The 22,132-nt window shown below is 45.6% G+C and overlaps 1 protein-coding gene across 21 annotated transcripts in view; it reads left to right on the forward strand.

Annotated features, from left to right (window-relative positions):
• The first annotated feature begins 2,588 nt into the window (after positions 1 to 2,588).
• Positions 2,589 to 22,132, forward strand: part of Tbl1x (transducin beta like 1 X-linked) — a 155,559-nt gene continuing 136,015 nt past the window's right edge. For 11 of the 21 annotated variants that reach the window (XM_040744166.1, XM_021231746.2, XM_021231750.2 and 8 more), the window contains exon 1: positions 4,109 to 4,374. The gene's annotated coding sequence lies outside the window, so the exon portion shown is untranslated. Of the gene's footprint in view, positions 2,722 to 3,999; positions 4,019 to 4,108; positions 4,375 to 4,825; positions 4,969 to 22,132 lie in introns of those variants that run through there. The other 10 variants (XM_013119054.2, XM_013119051.2, XM_021231748.2 and 7 more) reach the window with 4 other exon arrangements.

The raw sequence follows: 22,132 nt of genomic DNA on the forward strand, positions 1-22,132 counted from the left end.
CCTGCATGGAACCTGCAAGGTGGGGGGAAAAGGCATTATAATGTTTATCTTGACAGCTGTATTTTTGGTACCACTTTCGATTTCTTTTCAGTTGTATAACAGTTATGTCAAAAGATATGTAAAAGAGTACCGGGCGTTGGTGGTGCACGCCTATAATCCCAGCACTTGGGAGGCAGAGGCAGGTGGATATCTGTGAGTTTGAGACCAAGCCTGGTCTACTGAGCGAGTTCCAGGACAGGCTCCAAAACAATACAGAGAAACCCTGTCTCGAAAAACAAAACAAAACAAAAAACAAACAAAAAAAAAGATATGTAAGAGAGCAAATTTTATTTATTTACTTATTTTTTTAGATAGGGTCTCACCATGTATCCATGACCAGCCTGGAACTCACTATGTAGACAAGGCTGACCTCAAACAGTGATCTGGCTGCTTCTACCTCTCAAATGCTGTCATTCAAGGTGTGAGCCACAACACTAGGCCAAACACCTAAGTTTTAAAGTTACATTTATTTATTTGCATATATTTGTATGTGCATGGGCACATGTGTGGACATCAGAAGGGAGCTTTCAGGAGTCAGTTTTCTTCTGTCCCAGCCTTTACTGGATGAGTCATCTCCCCTGCCTTATTTTATTTCCTATCTATTGCTAATGTGGTTATTTCTTACCACATGAAGTTTAAGACTTCTTTGGGGGCTGGAAAGATGGCTCTGCAGTTAAGAGCAAGAATTGTTCTTGCAAAGGTTTTGCTCTAGCATCTATAAGGACAGCTAGCAACAGTCAGTAGTAACTCCAGCTCCAGGGTATCCAACACCCTCCCTGGCTTCCACAGGCACTCACATTCATATTCAGATACACAAGGACACATAATTTAAAACGTAAACAAACCTTTAAAAACAGAGAGGTCTTTGTATATTTCTAATGCCAATCCTTTGTCAGACATGGATTTTACAACTGTTTTCTCTGTTTCTGGCTTATCTTCCATTTTCAACAGTAATTTTGCAGACTTCCATAATTTTGATGAAATCCAAATCACTTTTTTTCTTTCATGCTTTTGGTATTATATCTCAAGGCACCACTGTTGAGAAAAGGATAATCTCGGTGTTGCACAAAGGAACACATGAACAAGGTGAAAGCAATTTAGCAAGTCGATTTCTTTTTGCAAAAAGTCACCAAGACGTTAACACACACACACACACACACACACACACACACACACACACACACACACACACACACGGTAGTTTACTCCTTTTCCTCTTCAGAGGGCACTAGCTGCTTCCTCTCTGTTATTTTCATGTCGTCTTTCTTTCTTGGGGGGGGGGGTTGAGACAGGGTTTCTCTGTGGATTTGGAGGCAGTCCTGGAACTAGGTCTTGTAGACCAGGCTGGCCTCGAACTCACAGAGATCCCCTGCCTCTGCCTCCCGAGTGCTGGGATTAAAGGCATGCGCCACCACCACCCAGCTATTTCCATGTTTTCTTCCACACCAGCACCTATAGCAAACAGCCAGAGTAAATAAATACAAGTCTAATTTTCTAATTTTCCATTCATGTAGGAGAGAATTTTGGTAATTTTATAATTTAAGAAGGTCTTAATTGTCTTTAGGTCTTACAATGTTGTGGTGGTTCTGTGAATCTTTATTACAAACACTTGACCTTATTTATTGGCTGGGTTCTTGCTATATATCCCAGTCTAATCGTGCATCAGCCTTTCAACTTTTGGACCTTACCTATAGCCCTCTACCAACTTCCTTTCTTTGTAAAACAAAGCAAAACAAACGTTATTTGGTTATTTAGTCAGTATTTTTAGGTGTATGTGTACCTTCGAGAATTTATGTGCCCCACATACATGAAGGAGCCATAAGAGGGTATAACGACAGTATAGTATAGCCTGGAACCAGCGGCACAGGTGGCTGTGATCTGGCTTGTAGGTGCTAGGAACTGAACTTCAGGCCTCTCTGTACATGCAGTAAACGCCCTTAGTCGCTGAGCTATCTCTCCAAATCCCTAGTCCTTGACTGTCTAAAAGCAAAAACTGGGATTATTGTGATACTATATCACGCTGGCAAAGTAAAATCAAACCTCCACTTTGTTAGTCAGAGGAGGCCTGTAATAAAACCTGGTCACTCTGCTCCCTACACGGAAAATGAGATTTTTTTCCCCATCACTTTCCCATTTTTAGAAAATGATCATTGCTTGCCAAGTAATAGAAACATGCAGGGAAGCTTTTAACCAACTTCAGCTTGGAATTTCCAAGCACTAATTTGGACAAGTCAAGCTGGGCATGCTAGGTGGGTAGGGTTTGCTGCGCAGCTACTCGAGGGTCTGCGGTAGCCGAGAGCTGGCGACCGGGTAAAGCCTGAAGCTGTAATGATGTCAACTTGTTATTTACTTTCCAAATCTGAATGACTGAGCAAGGCGAAAGGAGAATCAATCAACCACAATGTGACCCTACAGGCGGAAAAAACGCAGCGCTACCACCAGCATGCAGTGGGGGAAGGGAAGCACGTGTAAAACGGGCCAGGGTTGCATCATGAGCGGGCTCGGGTTTTCGATTGCACCCTCCGTAATACCTCAGCATCAGTCTGCACGAGCTCTGGAGCCCGGGAGCTACGAAGGGCAGGCTCAAGGGAGTCCCACCAAATCCTTTGGGGTGGGGGGACTTGAATGGCAGCCGATAGCTAATAAGCCAGTGTTCTGCTGATTCACAATTATGGAGACTGTGTAAGTGTGTATTTTTTATTGATGCGCTCTAATAACGGTGTACCAACAGTCGTTTGACATCTTTGACGTTTCGCAGCAATATTTTGCAAGGTAATTTTGAGGTCCGCCTGTTTGATGGAGAACCGGCCCCTTAAAACTCTCCCCGGGTTCTCCCCCTTCCCCCAACCATCAGAGCAACAAACGCCTAGTGTTCAAGGAAGGAGCAAGTGAGGTTAGAGTTTAAATTGCTGAGTGTTACTGGGCTCTTAGCACCAAGCTCATTAGAAGCCTAAGGGAGGGGCAAATTGATTTTAAAAATACTCAACAAGGCAGACACCAAAGGTGCTGAGGAAGAGGGCCGGATATTTTTTTAATTGAATTAAAGCCGGGAGTTGGGGGGAATTGTTACCAACGTGGAAGGAAGAAGCGCCAGGGCTGGGCCTTACCAGCCATGGCAACAGAAAACATTTTGCCAGCGCCTGCGGTTTTAGGCCTGGGGATGGGGATTTGCAGGTCTGAGGACCCCAGTACCTTAACATACCCCTCCCCAGTATATTTGTGTCTTCGCCTTGTACTGAACCTAATCCCCTCTGCATTTCTGATTCTTGGCTGGGAGGTGTTTTGCAAAGGTCATGGCTGCGCCCGAGTCTTCAATTTTTTTTTTTGTGGGTGGGCATAAAGGCAACGGGGGGGTGCTTTAAATTGTTAATTTTGAAGGAGACGTTCCACGAGACGGGTTGCACGAGGACCTCCTAGGCTAGCTGGGCGGCTTCATCTTTGAGGTGGGGGATGGTAGCACTTTTCAGTGGCTTGGGTTACCATTCCCTCCCCCAACCTGCAGGGTGGCCCTTGTTCCCATCCCCCTCAAGCCACCTTGGAGTGCCAGGGTTTGGGATTGGGTATGTTTGTGGGGGCCCTGTTCCCCTCATTCCTCTCGGAGCCTGTAGAAAAGGAGCAAGGGACCAGGTTGGGGCCCAGAGGGCAACGCTTGGTCTTCCCTCCTCCACCTTGGGCGTGGGGCGGAGGGGAGTGGGGGGTGGGGAGACTGTAGGGTGAAGAACTGTGCAGGGATGTAAGTCTCTTCCCTGCCCCCGGGGGGGCTGGGTCTGGACTTGGTCGGGGTGAGGGCGGGCCTGGCGTCCTAGCTCTTCGTGGGGAGGAGGGGCTGCCGCGTGGGGACGCGGGGCCCCCCCAAGGCGCTGGAGGAGGGGCCAGCGGGGACGCGGTGGGGGAGGGTAGAGCTGGAGAGGGCCTCCTCCAGGTGTCTCGTGGAGGGCTGCGTGCTGCCGACCCCCCCTTGGCACGTCTCCCAGCCAAGGTAGGCGCGCTCGCGTCCGCTCCCAGCGGAGGTCACTGGCCGTGTCGGTCCCTCCCGCCGTCCCGCCCTCTCCCGCCGCCGCCGCTCCCAGCCCAGCCCCCCCAGTCTCGACGCTCGGGAGCGACAAGCCGCCAGCGCCCCCGCCCCGCCGCCGCTGCAGCGCCCTCCGGCCGCCATTCGCCACCGAAACTTTCCAGCGCCCGCTCTTCTCGGGGACTCGGGTGGCGGGCCGGGGGCGGCGCGCGGCTGCTCCGGGGCGCCTGGCCCTCGTCGGCCTCCGCGCGGGCCCGGGCTGGTGACGGTGGATCCGCCAGTACGCACAGAGCGCGGCCACAAGTTGCACGGCTCGCGGCGAGGTGAGTGCATGCCGGGCAGGGGCGCAAACTTCTCGGGCCGAGGGGCCTGGCGGTGACCCTGGTCGCGGTGGTCGGACCCCGGAGCTCCCGGAGGGGCAAGTTCCCGTGTGTCCCCCCCCCTTCCCAGGGCGGGCGCGCTCCCTGTATGCTGAACAATACCTCCGGGGCGGCCGCTCCCCAAAGTGGCCGCGCGCGCGCGGGGGGCGGGAAAGGCCTGGGTGCGCCTTTGTTTTGGGGAGGGGGACAGGCAAGTTTAGGGAAGCGCTGCCGTTTAGCCCCTGAATCTCTTTGTCTGCGGCTCCGGAGGGGGCTTGCTGGGCTGACCCGAGTCGCTTTGGGACTTGGGGGCCGCGCGGGATCCCCTTGTGGGGGAGGGGAGCCCCATTCATCCTCGAGGCGCAGGCCGGCGCTCCCGGAACCCGGTGGACGCGCGGCGGCGCGCGGGGGAGAGAGGCTGGGCCGCCTGTGCTCAGTTTCCAAGGCACAAACTGTCAAGGAAGTCCGGGAGCCCCCTCCCCACACCCACTACCAGGCCTCGTCTCGGGGGCCAGGCCGGAGGTGGGGGTTGACACCGATGGAGGGCGGCTCCCCCGGGTAGGTGAGGGCGAGGGACCGCCCAGCGCGGCCTGGGGAGGGTGTAAACCTGTTGCTTTGGGGCTGGGGAGGGGTTCTCCATATCTGCCCTCACCCATATCCCAGTCTTGGGAATTTCCCTTACGCAGGGACGGATGCTGGGAGCGGGAGTTTATGTGGGAGGGGTGCGTCTTTGAACATTGGAGATCTCCCGATTTTGTGACAACTTTAGGAGGCTGGAGGCCCGCTGGTGTTGGATGGGGCCTGGGCTTCACGTGCGTGCGTGACCAGTGCGCAATCAGGAGCTCGGGCTTGTGGGGTTGTTTTTTTTCTTTTTTTTTCCATTTATTTATTTATTTTCGCAGTGGCTGGCGTTCTCAGGGCCTTCTGCGCTGTAAATTCCGCAGTTAGGGTCCGCTCCGACGAAATGTTTTGCAGCAAAACCTAAAACGGCTCCCCTCCCCCAACCAAAACCCAAACCTCAGGGTTAGTGCAAGTGTTTGTTTCTGTTCTGCTTTGGTGTGTGCGTTGACCTGACTTGTGTTTTGCTCTGAGCTAGTCCCTGGTTTAACTTGAAAGAGGGCCCAGGACCATGGAGGAGTAGTGAGCACCTTGTCCCTCAGGCGTCAGTTTAGGGTAGCAAATAGGTCTTGATGGCTCTATGAAATTTACCATTAGTCATTTCTAGAAGAGCCATAGAAGAAAGGAGTGCCGAGTGTAGATGGCACTTTTATTTTTAAAGGGATTTGGTGTCCAAGTGTGCTGTAGATGTTCGTGGAACCACCCACCTGGGTAATTAGTACAGTGATGAAAGTTGAAGTTCACTTGATCCACTTGTTAAAATGGCCCCCCAAAGCTTTTGAAGCCTTTAATCACACACACCTGTGCGACTGGCATGGCCGATTTGGGGTACAAGACTCCCATCTACCCCAGGATACCTTCTTCCTCAGGTCAGAGAAATCCATTTTGGTAGTATTACTGAAAGAAAAAGGAAGGCATTTTATCCCTTTTATGGTATTGGACCTTAAAAGGTAACTTAAAAATTGCCTTTGTTTTGCTGTAGGGTAAATGCTGGGTACTCTGCTAGGCCCAGAGAGTCACCAAGGAAAGGCCTTTGGGGAACATTGGAAATGGAGTCTAATTGCTATCCAGTAAGGGTGGGCTATCAGGATCCTTGGGATGCCAACAATTGTCTTTGATTCAAGACTGTTGTGGTTTGAATAAGAAGGGCCCCGTTAAGAAGGGCCCCGTAGGCTCTTATATTTGAATGTCTGTTCCCCAGTTGGTGGAAATGTTTTTAGAAACGCTTAGGAAGTGTGGCCTTGTTGAGGTTTGTGTATCGTTGAAGGTGTGTCTCGAGGTTTCAAAGGCCCACAGCATTCCCAGTTAGTTTACTTGCTGCCTGTGCTTGTGGATCTGATGTAGCTCTCAGCTACTGCTTCAGTGCCCTTGCCTGCCTGCCGCCATGCTCCCTGCCATGATGGATGGTCGTCGACTAATTAACCCTCTGAAACTGTGAGTCCCAATGAGTTCTTCCTTCTACAAATTGTCCATAGTCATGGTGTATCTTCAAAGCAATAGAAAAGTAAGCAAGACAATTGGAGCAGTCCAGAGAATTACAAACACCTTCAAGTTTTATATATTAATCTCTATATCTGAAGTTTGTGTCCTTTAATATGCAGTATAGGGCTTCCAGTAGTGTGGTGTAGGACCGTGGAATTGTAAATTGTCCTGAGGCATGTATGTGTGTGTCCTCATGTGTATGTAGATGTCTGTGCACCCGTGCTTCTAGTTGCATGTGTGTATGCATGGTGGCGGTCAGAGGTTGATAATGGGTGTCTTCCTGAGTTGGTAGTTGTCATGTTTTCAGGCAGGGTTTCCTCACAGAACCCACAACTCCTTAATTTGGCTGGACTGGCTGACCAGCAAGCCCTAAGGATCCTCCCCAGTGTTGGGATTCTAGAGACAGGCTGCACCACCCACTTTTTATGTGGGATTAAACTCGGTTCTCATTGTACTGATTGAGCCATCTCCTTGAACACCATTTTTACATATCAGAGAGAATGTGCTTTTATCTTAATGGTCACATGGTGAATCTACCTTGTTAGTTTCTTGGGAGCGTGTTTATTGGGCACCATAGCTGAGAAAGTGGTTGCTTAGAGCAGCTGGGTTGCTGTGTCAATTTCAGGTAACGGTTGGAGACAAGACCATGCTTTACCCCAGTTGACCTGAACTGTGAGAGAGTCCCCTCAGTTGACCAGTTGATAGACCATGAACTCCTGTAATTTTTCCAATCATCATTTTGTACATACACAAAAACCAAAAGGAGGGACTAAGTGTAGCTCAGTTGCTAGGGTACTTGCTTAGCAATCAAGAGGCCAGGTGTTCTGTCCCCAGCCTTGGGTATAATCTTAACACTGAAGAGATAGAAAAAGGTTAGTAGGGGCATAGCTTGGTTGCAGAGTGAATGTAGCTCTAATGCACGAGGCCTTTGATTCAATCCCCATTACCTCTAGAAAGGAAACAAATCAAAAACAACAACAAAAAACCAAACAATACATTATGGTATGCAAATAGTCTTTCCAAGAGTGTTCCTGCAATAAATATTTCATTTTTTTAGAATTACATTTGGGGTGTGTGTGGAGAGAGGAGAGAGAGGAGAGAGAGAGAGAGAGAGAGAGAGAGAGAGAGAGAGAGAGAGAGAGAGAGAGAGAGAGAGAGAGAGAGAACACAACTTGGAATCCAACTTAGCACCAAGCCGCCTACTGAATATGCCACATTATTCACCTTGTGATGAGGACTTAGAAATTTCTGCTGCGGATTGTATTCACTGTTTCCATTTTCCAGCCAAGGAAACTGACTTTGTTTTTCGAGACAGGGTTTCTTCTGTGTAGCCCTGGCTGTCCTGGAACTCACTGTGTGTAGACCAGGCTGTCCTCCAACTCTGAGAACTGCCTGCCTTTGCCTCCCAAGTGCTGGGATTAAAGGTGTGAGCAGGGACTGCTAGGCGGGAAACTCTTAATAAGGGAGTAATGCACTCATACATAGTGGAAGGAAGGGCATGCGAGTCCTAAGGCCCAGCTCCTAAACTTGATCTTCCTCTGCCTTGTTACCTATCTAGTGTGGATTTTCCCACTCGAGACAAGAGATCTGTAAATTCAATTCCCTTTTCCTGCCCCCTCAAATCTCCACTAAATGTTGATAGAGGTCTGCCAATCAGTAGTAGTTTCTCAACATATTGGAAGGTAGACCATAGTGCAGGGATTATTTTCTTCTATAGCTTCGACGCTGAGTCACATATGTGTGTCCTTAGACTTGAATTAGCCAAAACCAGTTGAGGTCTATCTGAGTCCATTTTATGGATTCAACAGCATATGGGACTCAACCAATAATGTCTTACTGGACAGAATTAAATGTGTAAAGGATCGGTTGCCCAGGGCTGTTCTGGTATTACTTAGTGTCGTTTTCATAAAGCAGGGATTGGAGTGTAGTTTTTGTAGGGGGGGTCTTTTGATTTTGAAATAATTCACAGGTAGACTTCTGTAATCAATCTTGTATGTATGCTTGTGCATATTCCTGTGTATACATGTTCATGTCATCAGAGAGCCTCTGATGTCATTCTTCAGGCATTGTCCATCTTGATTTTAATTTTTGTGTGTGTACCTGTGCAGATGTGTGAGCATGTGGATGCCAGAGGTTGACATTCAACTTCATTTACTTTTCAAACAGGGTTTCTTATTGAACCTGGAGCTCAGCAATTTATACACACTGGAGTTAATATACACCGTCTGACCAGGGCTCTTGTCTCAACCTCATAGCTCTAAGATTTTTTTGTTTTGTTTTTTCCAGACAGGGTTTCTCTATTGCTTTGGAGCCTAGCCTGTAACTCGCTCTGTAGACCAGGCTGGTCTCGAACTCACAGAGATCCACCTGTTTCTGCCTCCTGAGGGCTGGGATTAAAGGCGTGTGTCACCACCTCCTGGCCAGCTTGCAGAGCTTTTTATGTGGGTTCTGGGGATTGAACTCAGGGCCTCGTGCTTGTGCTGCAAGGACTTACTAGCTCAACTACCTCTCCAGCCCCCACATTATATGTACTCTTGTGTGAAACTGAGTGAGTATTGAGCCTAGTGCATCACACATGTGAGATGTGAGGAAAGTAGTCTACCATGGAACTATACCCCAATCCATCTTTTTTTGTTTTTGAGACCGGGCTTGTCTTTATAATAGTCCTAGCTGTTCTGGAACTCGCTCTGTAGACCAGGATGGCCTTGAACTCAGAGATCTGCCTGCCTCTGACTCCCAAATGCTGGGACTAAAGGCACGTGTCATCACTGCTTTGTCATTTTTAGTTTTTATTCTGAGACCTCACTAGGTGGCCTAGGCTAGTCTTGACTGGGTGATTATCCTAAGTAGTTGGCATGGTGGGCCTGTGTCGCTGTCTGTGTCTGATGTTTTCAATCTCTTGTAAGCTCTGGGTACCTTGGGCTCCTTGTAGTCCTTTGTTGAAGATGAAATCCTAAATATTGAGTTTGAATTCAGGAGGTCAAAGCCTTCTGAATGAAAAGACCCACAGAGGAAGTGCTTCCACAAGGTGCTGGTCACAGCAGTCAGTTCATTTAAAAATGAAAACATAGTTATTAGTGTTTCCTGAACATTGGCCCTTGACTCAAGGTATTTTTATTAGTTACTTGATATATTTGCATAATTCTGTGTATGTGTTAGAGAAGTCACTTGTAAGAGAGGATGAGGGAAGGGAGAAGAAACCCAGTGTTGTATCTACTGGAGACATCTTTTTGCATCTGTTCTTTTGTACTATTTTTATCTTTTTTTTTTTTTTTGGTTTTTCGAGACAAGGTTTCTCTGTGGCTTTGGAGGCTGTCCTGGAACTCACTTTGTAGACCAGGCTGGCACTATTTTTATCTTTTGTTTTTAATTTTATTATTTGGATTCATTTATTCATTCCCTCACCTCCTCCTGTTTTATTTTTGTTCTTTGAGCTGGGGTCTTACTACATAGTTCTGACTGGCTCTGTAGACCAGACTTGCCTGCCATTGTCTCCCAAATGCTGGAATGACAAGTTCCATACTTGGTTTAATTAATTCATATTTTTTGTTGATGTCAGATGTCTTCCCTTAATCATGCTCCCTCCATCCTACCATTTTTGGAGACAGTATCTCTCAGTGAACTTGGAGCTCACCAGTCCTCCAGTGCTGGGATTCCAGATGTACACTGGCATTGTTCCTGCCTTTTTCACACGGGTGGTAGGGATCCTACCAGATCTTTGTGCTTGAATGGTAAGCACTTTACTGACTGAGCCATATCCCCATTCTTTTTTGGTTTTATTTTGAGATAGAGTTTTTACTGTGTAGCTCAGGCAGGCTTTGAACTTGATGTCTTCCTATGTCATTCTCTCCCAAGGGCCCCACCTGCTGGTTGTGCAGTTGCCAGGCAGGGAGGTGTTCCTCCATGGTTGGTGTTTTTCGTTTTGTTTGTGTGGTTTTTGAGACGGGTATCACTATTGTAGACTAGACTGGCTTGGAACTAGCAAGAGATCCATTTGCCTGTGCTTCATGAGCGCCTGTATTAAAGGTGTGTGCCACCAAACCTGGCTTCCCATTTTCCTCTTAAAGACTGTGAGCCTCTGCTGATTCAGCACCTTGCTGGCCTTTTTGATTTGTTCCACCCAACACCCATTTTTTATTTTGCTTCTTTGAGCTATGTTTGTATTGGTCTGGCTTGTGAGACTCATGTGAGCCACAGAGAAAAGATGGAAAGGAGGGAAGGATGACAGAGGGCGAGACCTGAGGGGAAAAATCTTGCCTCCAGTCTTGTCTCCAAAGGCCAGTTCCTTCCTTCACACTAAAAATAGTCATGGAATAAGAAAAAAAGTTTATCTTTCCAACATTAAGAAAGGATAAATGTTTACAAAATGATTTTAATCTTGCTTCCTCATTGGAGCTAGGTTTTAAACGTATCTGGTAGTGAAAGATTAACAATTTATTGAATGTAGTATACATATGACTTTTTTAAAAGGGAAAAAGAGTGAATCCTAGGTGTCAGAAAATCTAAAGGGAGCCAAGAGTCTTGTCTCACTTAGCTCAGAAACTGATCTGTGCAGTGCCGAGGGATCACTATAGGTCACAGCACAGAGTAGGGAACTCTTGATCAAGAAGGTGGGGCTTGGGGGAATCCCAGGATTAATTTGTGATACCTTTATGCCCAGCAGGAAATGAAGACAAGCCTGAACTATGGGCTCACCATAGATGGCTTTTTTGAGCTTGACCTCCCTCTGAGGTACTTTTTTTTTCACCTACAGAGGAGAGCCACCCCAGGGCAACCCAGGTATCCTGATGGAGATAGGTATGGGACCTCCTACTTATGATCCCTTGGAAGAGAACTGATGTCAGATTTGGGAAACCAGTATGTGGTGTTAAGCACTGAGCCTTTTCTCCAGCCCTGCCTCCAACTCTTGAGTCTCTTCCTCCAGCCTCTAGAGTGCTGGGATTGCAGATGTTTATTATGCAGCTGGCACATCAGTGTTTTGGGGGCAGGGTATGTTAGGAAATAAATGACCATAGCTGCTGACAGCTACAATAAGAGTCTCAGATGCTCATAGGAAAAGGGAAACAAAGGAGAGATGGTCCTTGAAGAATGGTTGAATTTCAGGCTTATAGGTATGGGGAAAGAGGCTGCCATATAAACTCTGCCTTCCAAGCACTCAGAGACCCAGGAATATACAAAGCTGTCTCTGTTTCTTGCTTCGGTTTTTACAAATGTCAAAAATGGTTAGGTCTAGCTTGAGGTCAGCTTCTTGTTTGTGATGGGGAAAATCCCCAGATAGCCCTGTGTCTTGTTTATGCAGGAAAGAACCAGTGGAAACACTGGGAAGCCTGGAATTTCATTGCCACACAGGTAGGCCAAGAAACCTGGAAGGGTATAGGCAAGGGAGTGTCTCAAGCCTTGGCTGGTTGCTGACTCTAGATGCTTCTTCTGTCTGCATCTGTACAGCTGGTGTCATAGTGAATTGACCTAGAGGTTTGGGGACTATGCTGGTCATTTTTTTTAAACTTGACACAAGCCAGGGTCGTCTAAGAAGAGAGAACCTCAACTGAAAAAAATATCTGCATCTGATTGGCCTGTGGGTAAGTCTGTGGGACATTTTCTTTATTAATGGTTGATGTGGGAGGGCCCAGTCCACTGTGGGAGGTGCCTTCTCTGAGCAGGTGGTCCAGGGTTGTATAAGAAAACAATCTGCAAGCCATGGGGAGTAAGCCAGTAAGTAGCATCCATGACCTCTTCTTCAGCTCTGCCTTCAGGTTGCTGCTGCTGTTATTGTTATTTTTTGAGATTATAATATAAGTACAACATTTTCCCTTGCTTTTTCTCACCCCAAATCCTCCTATGTACCCTCTGCAACTCCAGTCCCATGGGATCTGTCACCTTTGGGCACCAGGCATGCACATGAGCACATTCATACATGCTGGCAAAATAAAATGCACATAAGATAGTACAGAAAATAAATCGTTTTAAGAAGTTGAATCTTTTTGTGTAGAACTGCAGACAGATTTTTTTTTTTGGTTTTTACGAGACAGGGTTTCTCTGTATTGTTTCGGTAGATATTTAACATCTACAGTGGTTCAGAAGTGGGTCCAGGCAGTTAGCTTCTAACACAGGGCGCTTGGGCATGCAAAGCTCTTGAAGTCTACTCCATAGATTAATCATGTGAAAATAAGCCATGGTAAAACTACGGAACTCATTTTTGTGTTTGGTTTTTGGAAGAAATGAAATGAATTCTTGTTTTTATTTTTTATTTTATTTTTTGGTTTTTTCTAGACAGGGTTTCTCTGCGGCTTTGGAGGCTGTCCTGGAACTTGCTTGGTAGTCCAGGCTGGTCTCGAACTCACAGAGATCCACCTGCCTCTGCCTCCCGAATGCTGGGATTAAAGGCGTGCGCCACCAACGCCCGGCCTTGTTTTTATTTTTTGTTGTTGAGACAGCATCTCATGTTGCCTAGGTTGCTCTCACATATACTATATAGAATTAACCTTGAATTCCTGATCCTTCTGCCTCAGCCTCCCAAGTGCTGAAATACTGAGTGTGCACTGCTATGTCAGTCTTTAAAAAAAGCAAATTCTTACTTATACTGCTCACTTACATTTCAATTTGGGCTATACTTTTGTTTTCCATTTTCTCATGGCAGCTGATGTGTTTTCTAGAAGATTCTGCCTGTTTGTTAACTTAGGTTTTATATTAGGTGGTCTTAGTTAACTTCTATTGTCATGACAAAACATCATGCCCAAGGCAACTTACAAAAGAAAGTATTTAATTTGGGGTCTTAACAGTTTCAGAGGGTTGTAGTTCATGACCACTATATTGGGGAGATGCCAGCAAGCAGGCAGGCATGGTGCTGGAGTAGTAGCTGAGAGCTTATATGTTGAGACAACAGCCATGAGTCAGAACAAGCTAACTGGGAATGTGTAGGACTTTGAAATCCTAAAACCTGCCTCTAAGACACACTTCCTTCAACAAGGCCACACCTCTTAATCCTTTCCAAGCAGTCCAGCTGGGGGCCAAGTATTCAATTATGTGAGCTTATGGGGGCTATTCCCATTCTAACCACCAAAGGTGGCCTGCCAATTGTGTGGGATAACTTGACCCTGTATGCCCAGCAGTGCATATTTGTGTGAGTGTGTGCATCCAAGCATGGGAGTTGTATGTTTGCATATCTGTGTGGCGGCCAAAGGTCAACATTGGGTGTCTTCACCTTATATTTTGAGTCAGTCCCTTAGAGAACTTGGAGCTCGCCCATCTTCCGTTTGTTCAGAGTCCACTGAGCTCTGTGGCTCTGCCTGTCTCCAAGTACTGGGATTAAGGACTACCACAGCTGGCTTTTATATGGGTTCTGGAGAGGGAACTCAGGTCCTCATGTCTGCAATATGTGCATTACAAACCACACCATCTCCTCAGGGCTAAGTGTGAAGATTTTTATTAGGAAGCCAGACACCTAAGTTTTTTGTGCGTGACCACTTTTTTCCTTCAGATTTATTAAGGATCAATTATTTTATGTTAACTAAATGCTGGGGTTGGGATGAACAGGCAATTATTATTATTATGGTTTTTGGATGACTATGTTTCTCTGTATTGCTTTGGACTCTGTCCTGGAACTCGCTCTGTAGACCAGGCTGGCCTTGAACCCACAGAGATCCTCCTGCCTCTGCCTGCCAAGTGCTGGGATTGAAGGCGTGTGCCACCAACACCCAGCCTCAGGCAGTTATTTTTATCTCTGCCTTTGACTGTTGCTTTTCCCATGATTAAAATACGTACTTAATGGTTAACATCAATAGGATATGATGTGTGTTATAGTTAAGAAACACATACACTCGCTCACACATGTATACACCCATACCTCTACCTCTGTAGTGAAGGTTAAGCATGTAGAGATTCTCTTTGGCCTAATACCCTGTCTACTTGCTGCAGTCCACCTTCTGAGTGAGGCCTTGCCTGGTGCCCAAGCAAGTCAGCAAGATCCTGTGACAATGCTTCATCTCTGAGCCAGCATCCTCTTGTGTTTTTGTTGAGTGACAGCACTCATTATCCATTTGGCAATTAGCCAGCCAATTGTGCAATTATAATATTATATTTCAGAAGTCTGTCTTAACATGGTCCTAAATGGGTTCTATCTTCTGAAACCTACTGATTTGTATTTCCTGTGTGTTGAAAGACGATACTCCCTATGTGCAGGTTTTTCTGCACTGTTCCTGGGAGTTGGAGGGGACTGGTCAAGGCAAGGGTAAAAGCCATTGGACCATGAATGCTCTTGAGTCCAGGAATCTTGCAGAGAGAACACAGAACTGCATCGGCTGCTTATACTGTGGAAGGGCTGTTGACAAAAAATCCACTCAAGAAATGCAATGGCTTCTCCATAGAAGGTAGTGCTATTAAAATGAGCTGTCGTGGTTTTTCCATGGAAATAAAAATCAAATCAATTTTCATTCAAATAATTGTATGTGAGGCTTTATAATTACAAAGATCTGAAGTTAGCAAAATTATATAGCCCAAGTTAATTACATTAGTGTGTTCAAACCAAATATAGAGCAAGATTAGTATTTCTATGTCACTACAGGGCCTCCTAGCCTTAGCTGCCTTCTCTCCATCCTCCATTCTCTTTCCCCCTCCTGTTCTTTTTTCTTCTCCCTCCCTTTCTCTTCTCTTCTCTTCTCTTCTCTTCTCTTCTCTTCTCTTCTCTTCTCTTTCTCTTCTCTTCTCTTCTCTTCTCCCTTCTTACCTTCCTTTTCTTACTGAGCTCAGGGCTATATACATGCTAGGCAAACACTATACCACTGAATTACATTCTCAGCATCCCAGTTAGCTGCCTTCTGGACACATTTTTTAATGTTTTGAACATTTTAGATCTGTTTTCAGGAAATTAGTTGAAACAAGAGACTATTTTAATTGGGGTGGGGATGGGGTTGTGCCAATTCCTTAAATATCAAAGGCATGGCATAATTTGCCAGCTCTTTCTTTCTGTGGTGCTAAGATGATTGAACCTAGGACCCTGTGTGAGCTAGGCAGGTGATCTACTGAATTACCCCCATGATTTAAGACACTATAATAGTGGAATGTAAAAAATAATAAAAAATGGTAAAAAAGAAACAAAAACCTGAAAAAATTTAGTTCAATATTTTTTGCAAACAACAACAAAAACCCCACTATAACAGAAGATGTCTGAGTTTCTGTTTCTTCTACCTTCCAAACACTGGGATTATAAGTGTTCACCAGCATGCCAAGCTTGTGGTGCTGAAGAACAAATTTAAGGCTTCATACATATGAGGCAAGTACTCTGCTAACTAAGCTATAGCCAGGGTCCTTCCAGCCCCCACTTAAAGTTTTGTTTCAGCTGTCAGGTATGCCTTTAATCCCAGCACTTGTGAGGCAGAGGCAGGCAGATGTCTGAGTTCGAGGCTAGCCTGGTCTACAGAGCAAGTTCCAGGACATTAAAGGCTATACAGAGAAACCAAAACCAAAAAAGCAGAAACACTTTTTTTTCCATTTAGACCAGGTCTTACTAAATTACCCTGGCTGGCTTCAAACTTCAAGCAAAATTTTATTTTATTTTATTTTTTTTTTTGTTTTTTTTTGGTGGCTGTCCTGGAACTCACTCGGTAGACCAGGCTGGCCTCGAACTCACAGAGATCCGCCTGCCTCTGCCTTCTGAGTGCTGGGATTAAAGGCATGCGCCACCAACGCCGGGCTTTATTTTGTTTTTTTGAGACAGGGTTTCTCTGTGGCTTTGGAAACTGTCCTGCTCTTGTAGACCAGGCTGGTCTTTTTTGGTTTTTACGAGACAGGGTTTCCCTGTATTGTTTTCGAGGCTGTCGGTCCAGCCTGGCCTCAAACTCACAGAGATCCGGCTGCCTCTGCCTCCTGAGTGCTGGGATTAAAGGCATGCACCACCAACGCCCGGCTGACCAGGCTGGTCTTTAACTCACAGAGATCCGTCTGCCTCTGCCTTCTGAGTGCTGGGACTAAAGGCGTGCACCACCACTGCCTGGGTTATTTTTTTTTTAATTTTATGTGTATGAATGTTTTTCCTGCATGTCTCTCTGTGCCCCACATGTGTGCCTCTTGTCTGAAGAGATAGAAAAAGGCATGGAATTGCCTGGATTGGTGTTACAGAAGGTTGTGTACTACCATGTGGTTACTGGGAACTGAACCTGGGTCCTCGGGAAGAGCCTCAGGTGTTCTTACCTGCTGAGCCGTCTCCAGCCCCTGTGTTTGTCTTTTTGAGACAGTCTCACTCTTTAGCTTGGTGTTACCTGGAACTTACTACTAAGTCCAAACTCCTAGCCTCCAAACTCAAGGCTGTCTCTGCCTCAGTCTCCCTCCCAAGTGGTAGGATTATCGGTGTGAGCCACCTAATGTGGCCTCAAGCTTGTCCTGAGAAGCTGTAACTACAGGTGTTCACCACCATGTCATGCTTAATTTGCCATTTTGAGGTCTTTAAGTTTTTTCTTTTGTTTTGTTTTTGTTGTTTTTTTGAGACAGGGTTTCTCTGTGTAGCTTTAACTGTTCTGGCACTCGCTCTGTAGACCAGGTTGGTCTCAAACTCACAGAGATCTGCCTGCCCCTGCCTCCCATGTGCTAGAATTAAAGGTCTGCTCCCCCTCCCCATGGGTCTTAACGCTATGTTCCATGCCTGTTATAGTAAATGAGCAGCAGGAGGCCATTACCTTAGTCTTGTTTTTCTGTGATGCCTTAGCTTTTATTTTTTAGTTCGTGGTTTGCTCTCCGTTTTCCTGTTCTATTTACTTTTCCATTCCGTGTTCTATATTTGGACAACAAATGTATTTTTGTGGGTGGGTTTCTGATGTCCCAGATGTTCATGGGAGTGGAATTTCCCCAAGCGCACCAGGGGGCCTGGGTAGCACCTAGTATTTGGCTTTGTGTATCCCCTAGAGTTGAAATAGATGGCCCTGCATGTGGAGTGGGTAGCACCTCCCTTTGTTTTGCTTTGCCTTGCCCTCAGTGTTTGCTTTAGTTTCGGGTGTGGGAGATACCAGCTTCAGGGTTGATTCCGTTGTCATAGACCTTATTTTCATTTATTTATTTTTCTTTTACAGCGCTGGAGATGTAACCCAAAGCCTTGTGCATTCTCTCTCCCACTGAGTGATATTTCCCCCATCTCCTTGACCCTTGACATAAAATTCTAAAATCTGCCTTTTAATTGAGTTTGCTTTTCCTAACCAGCAGTGTTGAGGTATAAGTGACATGCCTTGAAAGTCATCATCTTAAATGAGCCATGTGAATCACACCATTAGGAAGTTGTGCAGTATTCTTATTGTAGTTCATGTCCAGTTGTCAGTTGGCTTCCCAACTCCGCCACGGGCAAACTCTGGATAGGTTTTCTTGTTCTGGAATTGTTTTTTAGTGTCTCTCTGTTGACCGACCTTTCTCAGTTATGATATTGGACTTAATTCTGGTCTCAGCTCTCCTGCTTTGGAATGATTTATGAGGCAGGAGGAAGAGGGCTAGTATAATTGGCATCCTGCCTCAATTTCCTTTTTTTTCAGGTGGAGTACCTCAGGCTGGCCTTAAACTTAAATTCTAGTGGCTCAGTCTCTTGAGTGCTGAGATTACAGGCATGGGCCGCCACACCTGTTGCTCCTGGGGATGGAATTTAGGGCTTTGTGTATGCTAGGCCAGCATTCTACCATCTGAATTCCAGCACTAGCCCTGGGTGTAGTTTAAAAGTAAATGCTTTATTTTAATTTGTGATGTATGGAAATCTTGTGCAGTCTGTTCTCTCCTTCTGCCTCTGTGTGTCCTGGGGATCAAACTCCAGAATGTCATGCTTCATTCATAGCAAGTACCTTGACTGGTTGAACCCTCTTGCAGCTCCTTGGCTACAGTTTGGAAGGGGGTACTTAGACCCTTCGTGAAGACTGAAACCCCTGGCCTAGATTCTTCCTGATTGTGCTTATAGAAGAAACGTAAGCCTTTGTTACTGACCAGCAAGTGGGCAGTATTTTTATAAAAGAAAGGATTCACAAGACTTAGGAACTCTCTTTAGAGAGGGAAATGGTTTTCTACCTCCTTGGAAGTATTCATTCATAAATAAACAATAAATGGGCAATGCAGATCGAGGAACTAGAGGTGTGAGGTTTTCCTCTGGGAATTACATGTCATCTGTTGGGTTCGGTTCTGAAGGGTCTGGCTGACATTTGACTTTCTTAAGACATGGTGAGCTTGCTACCTGCAGTTTGTGTGGCCTGCGGCCTTCTCTCCAACTCTGCTCCTGCCCCAGGACTCTGGCCTGCACAGATCTGTCTGCTCCTGCCCCAGGACTCTGGCCTGCAATTTCTATGTGGCTCTTGGCTCTCTTTCAGAGATAGCTCTGTTTTTCTGTGTTTTTAATACAGTTTTGCTATGTAGCCTAGGCTGGCCTGGAACTCAGTATGTTGCCAGTTTGGCAGTGATCCCACTCTAAATCCATTCATTTTTCAGAGACAGTAAATACATGAATGCTGCTTTAAAAAGAGTCCAGGCTGTGCTCATCTCTTTCTCTGCCACCTTCTAGAATACTAATCTTCTACAGGGTAGAGTGTAACATTGTGGATTTTTTTCTATCAATTTCCAAAGTCCTGTGCAAATGCAGCCTTATGCATTTAATCTAGATGGGATCTATTATCTCCACCTACTTTATTTTTGTTTTTATTAAGGTGTAATGAAAATTAAGTAGGAATGAAGCATATGTTTAATCAGTTTTTACATACATGTATGCACACACATAGAAATATCTTTCAAAATTGCATGATAACCAAATACCAAGTATTCTTCTTGTCTCTCTGGACACCCCTGTTCTGCCCTCAGGTAACGACTAATCCTTCCCTCTCCCTACCCCTACCCTAAGCCTTTGTGCCTGCTAGGCAATTCCTGTACCATTGAGCTACAGACCCTGATGTAAATATATGACCATACAGGTGATTGTTGAATTGGCCCCTGGAGGGCTTGCTAGCACACACTCACAGGTTTCTGACTCTGGGATGGTTGTGCCTGAGCCCACCTTATAACATCTTCCCAGGGGAAGCTGCTGGTGGAAAACCCATAGTTGAAGGGCTCCTGCCTTTAAGAAAGTCCTTATAAATGATGACAAGGACTCCATTCTTTCTTGTGACACTCTTTTCTTGTCTCTCTCAGATTGTTTGTTCCTGGTCTTATAAGGTTGCTGGTAGCTGAATCACTAGGGATTGAAGCTAGGACCTTGCTTATGTTAAGTGTGCTTTGTATTGGTAAACTATACCTCTAGTCTACTATGCTTTTACAGTGACAGATTTCCTGAGAATGCGCATAACTTGATCTTTTAAAGTGTGTAGTTGAGAATTTTCCTAGTATATTTACAAATTAGTCCACTCAGCATTTCTAATTCTAGAACATTTTTTATCACCTTCCAAAGAGATCCTGTAGCATCATGACATTACCCCCATCTTTTCTTCCCTGAAGCTGCTGGTAGCCACAGATCTCCTTTTTGTCTCTATGGATTTGCCTAGTCTCTGTATTTCATAAAAATGGAATCATACATTATTATATGTACCCATTAATATCTGGCTTTTTGCTCTTAATTAAAAAAAGGAAATCACAGCTGGGTGGTGGTAGTGGCGCTGCTATTATTGTTGCATGCCTTAAATCCTAGCACTCAGGAGACAGAGGCAGGTGGATCTCTTTGAGGCCAGCCTGATCTATAGAGTAAGTGCCAGGACAGCCAGAGCTACGTAGTGAGACCCTGTCCCAAAACAAAAATCCAGTCAATTTACTTTTCCTTTATGTAGGTGTACATGTTTGTGTGGAGGCCAGAGGTTTCTTGCAAGTGTCTTCCTTACTTGGCCTTTTACCTTATGTTTTGAGATTGCGTCTCTTGGTGAACATGGAGCTCATTGATTGAGCCAGGCTTGTTGACCACCAAGCTCCAGGCGTCTTTTTCCTGTCCCCATATACCCAGAGCTATGGTTAGAGGTGTGTACCACTGTACTTAGCATTTTTTTACTTGGGCACTGGGATCTGAACTCCAGGTCCTCAAGCTTGCCTGACAGGCACTTTACACAGTGAGCCCTCTCCCCAGCACTTCTGTTAATATTTTTGTTGTTTACCCATGTTAATGGATGCTTGGGACTGAGTGGCTTGGGTGTGTGGTGAAGGATGATAGGAGTAGTCACAGTCAGCATCTCCTGTGATTACATTGGGTGTGGAGAATGGTCCATAGGTACAGGATTTTGCATGAAATCATGAGTGGATCAGCTGCAGTTGAGCCGGAACTGCCATTTTTTCTCTTTTCTTTTTCCATCCTTCTCTCAGTTCTCTCCACCCTGAGGCCAATCTAGAAAACAGCTCAGTGGCTAAAATACTTGCTGTGCAAGCGTGAGGAGCTGAATACAGGTACCTTAGTATTCATGGAAAAATCTATCTAGGCATAGGTGCACATACCTGTAACCCCAGTGGGGGGGGGTGGGGGTCAGGAGGATCCCTGGGGCTCACTGGATAGCCAGCCTGGGCTACTGGTACAGTGAGAGATCTGTGTCAAAAAAAAAAGATAAGTTGGGATGTGTGATTGAGGAAGATACACAGACACGCACACACACTTCAACACACACATACCCCAACATGCACACGTACACAAGAACACACACAATAAACATTTTTTTTTGGCCAGTTGCTTCTGCTGATCTCTGTCTTAGGTGGCGGTGCATTTTTCGTGGATTGTTAGGAATGTTAGGAAGTCCTTTCTGCAGTGAAGTTTCAGGAAGCCTGACTTTCCCAAAAGTATGGGAGGCATTCATTTGGTGTCTGGGGGTGCCAAGCAGGTAGAACATTCCAGAGCCCACAACTTTGCTGACATAGTATAGTAGCAAATCATGAATGTTTACTTTTCTGTGCCATTTGTGTATATATGGCCTAATTTATAGTTCCAAGATTGGGTTTGAGAACATAGAAATCATTTTTATTTTTGTGATGCTGGTGTTGGAACCTGGAAACTGATGCATACTAGCCAGTCACTCCATCCCTGAGTTCCTTCTCCCAACCTCAAGGCTGATTTTATCCAGTTGTTCATGGGGATATCTATACTCGTTATGGTTGGTAAGGCTGAAGGTATTTTTCTCTATCTATACGTGTCATGGTTGGTAAGGCTGAAGGTATTTTTCTGATTAATCTTAAAACAAAAACTCATTACAGGACCACCAACTTACTAGTCTCCTAAGCAACACAGCAACACTCACCTCATTTTAGTTTTTAAAAACAATTTGTCTTCTATGTATATGAGTGTTCGCATGTATGTGTGTGTTATCACATGAGTGCAGTGCCTGGGGAGCCCAGAAGAGAGCACTAGATACCATGCAACCGATGTTACAGGTGGCTGGGAACCACCATGTGACTGTTGGGAACTGAGCCCACATCCACTAGAACAGCAAGTGTTCCTAATTGCGGGGCCATCCCTCCAGACCCCTGTTTTATAGTTTTGAAGTTCAGAAGTCTGAAGAGAGCATAAAGCTACTTAATTTTCAGAAGGTTTAAGTGGTCAACCCCATTTCCTTACTTTGAGTTTCAAAGAACCATTATGACCATTTCATTGTTCTGTCTCCTTTTGTTATATAGTTATATTTTGCCAGAATTTCTTTTCCTTTTAGAGAGATTC

The sequence above is a fragment of the Mesocricetus auratus genome, unplaced genomic scaffold (assembly GCF_017639785.1).
Source record: "Mesocricetus auratus isolate SY011 unplaced genomic scaffold, BCM_Maur_2.0 Super-Scaffold_100003, whole genome shotgun sequence".
Classification (NCBI taxonomy): Eukaryota; Metazoa; Chordata; class Mammalia; order Rodentia; family Cricetidae; genus Mesocricetus; species Mesocricetus auratus.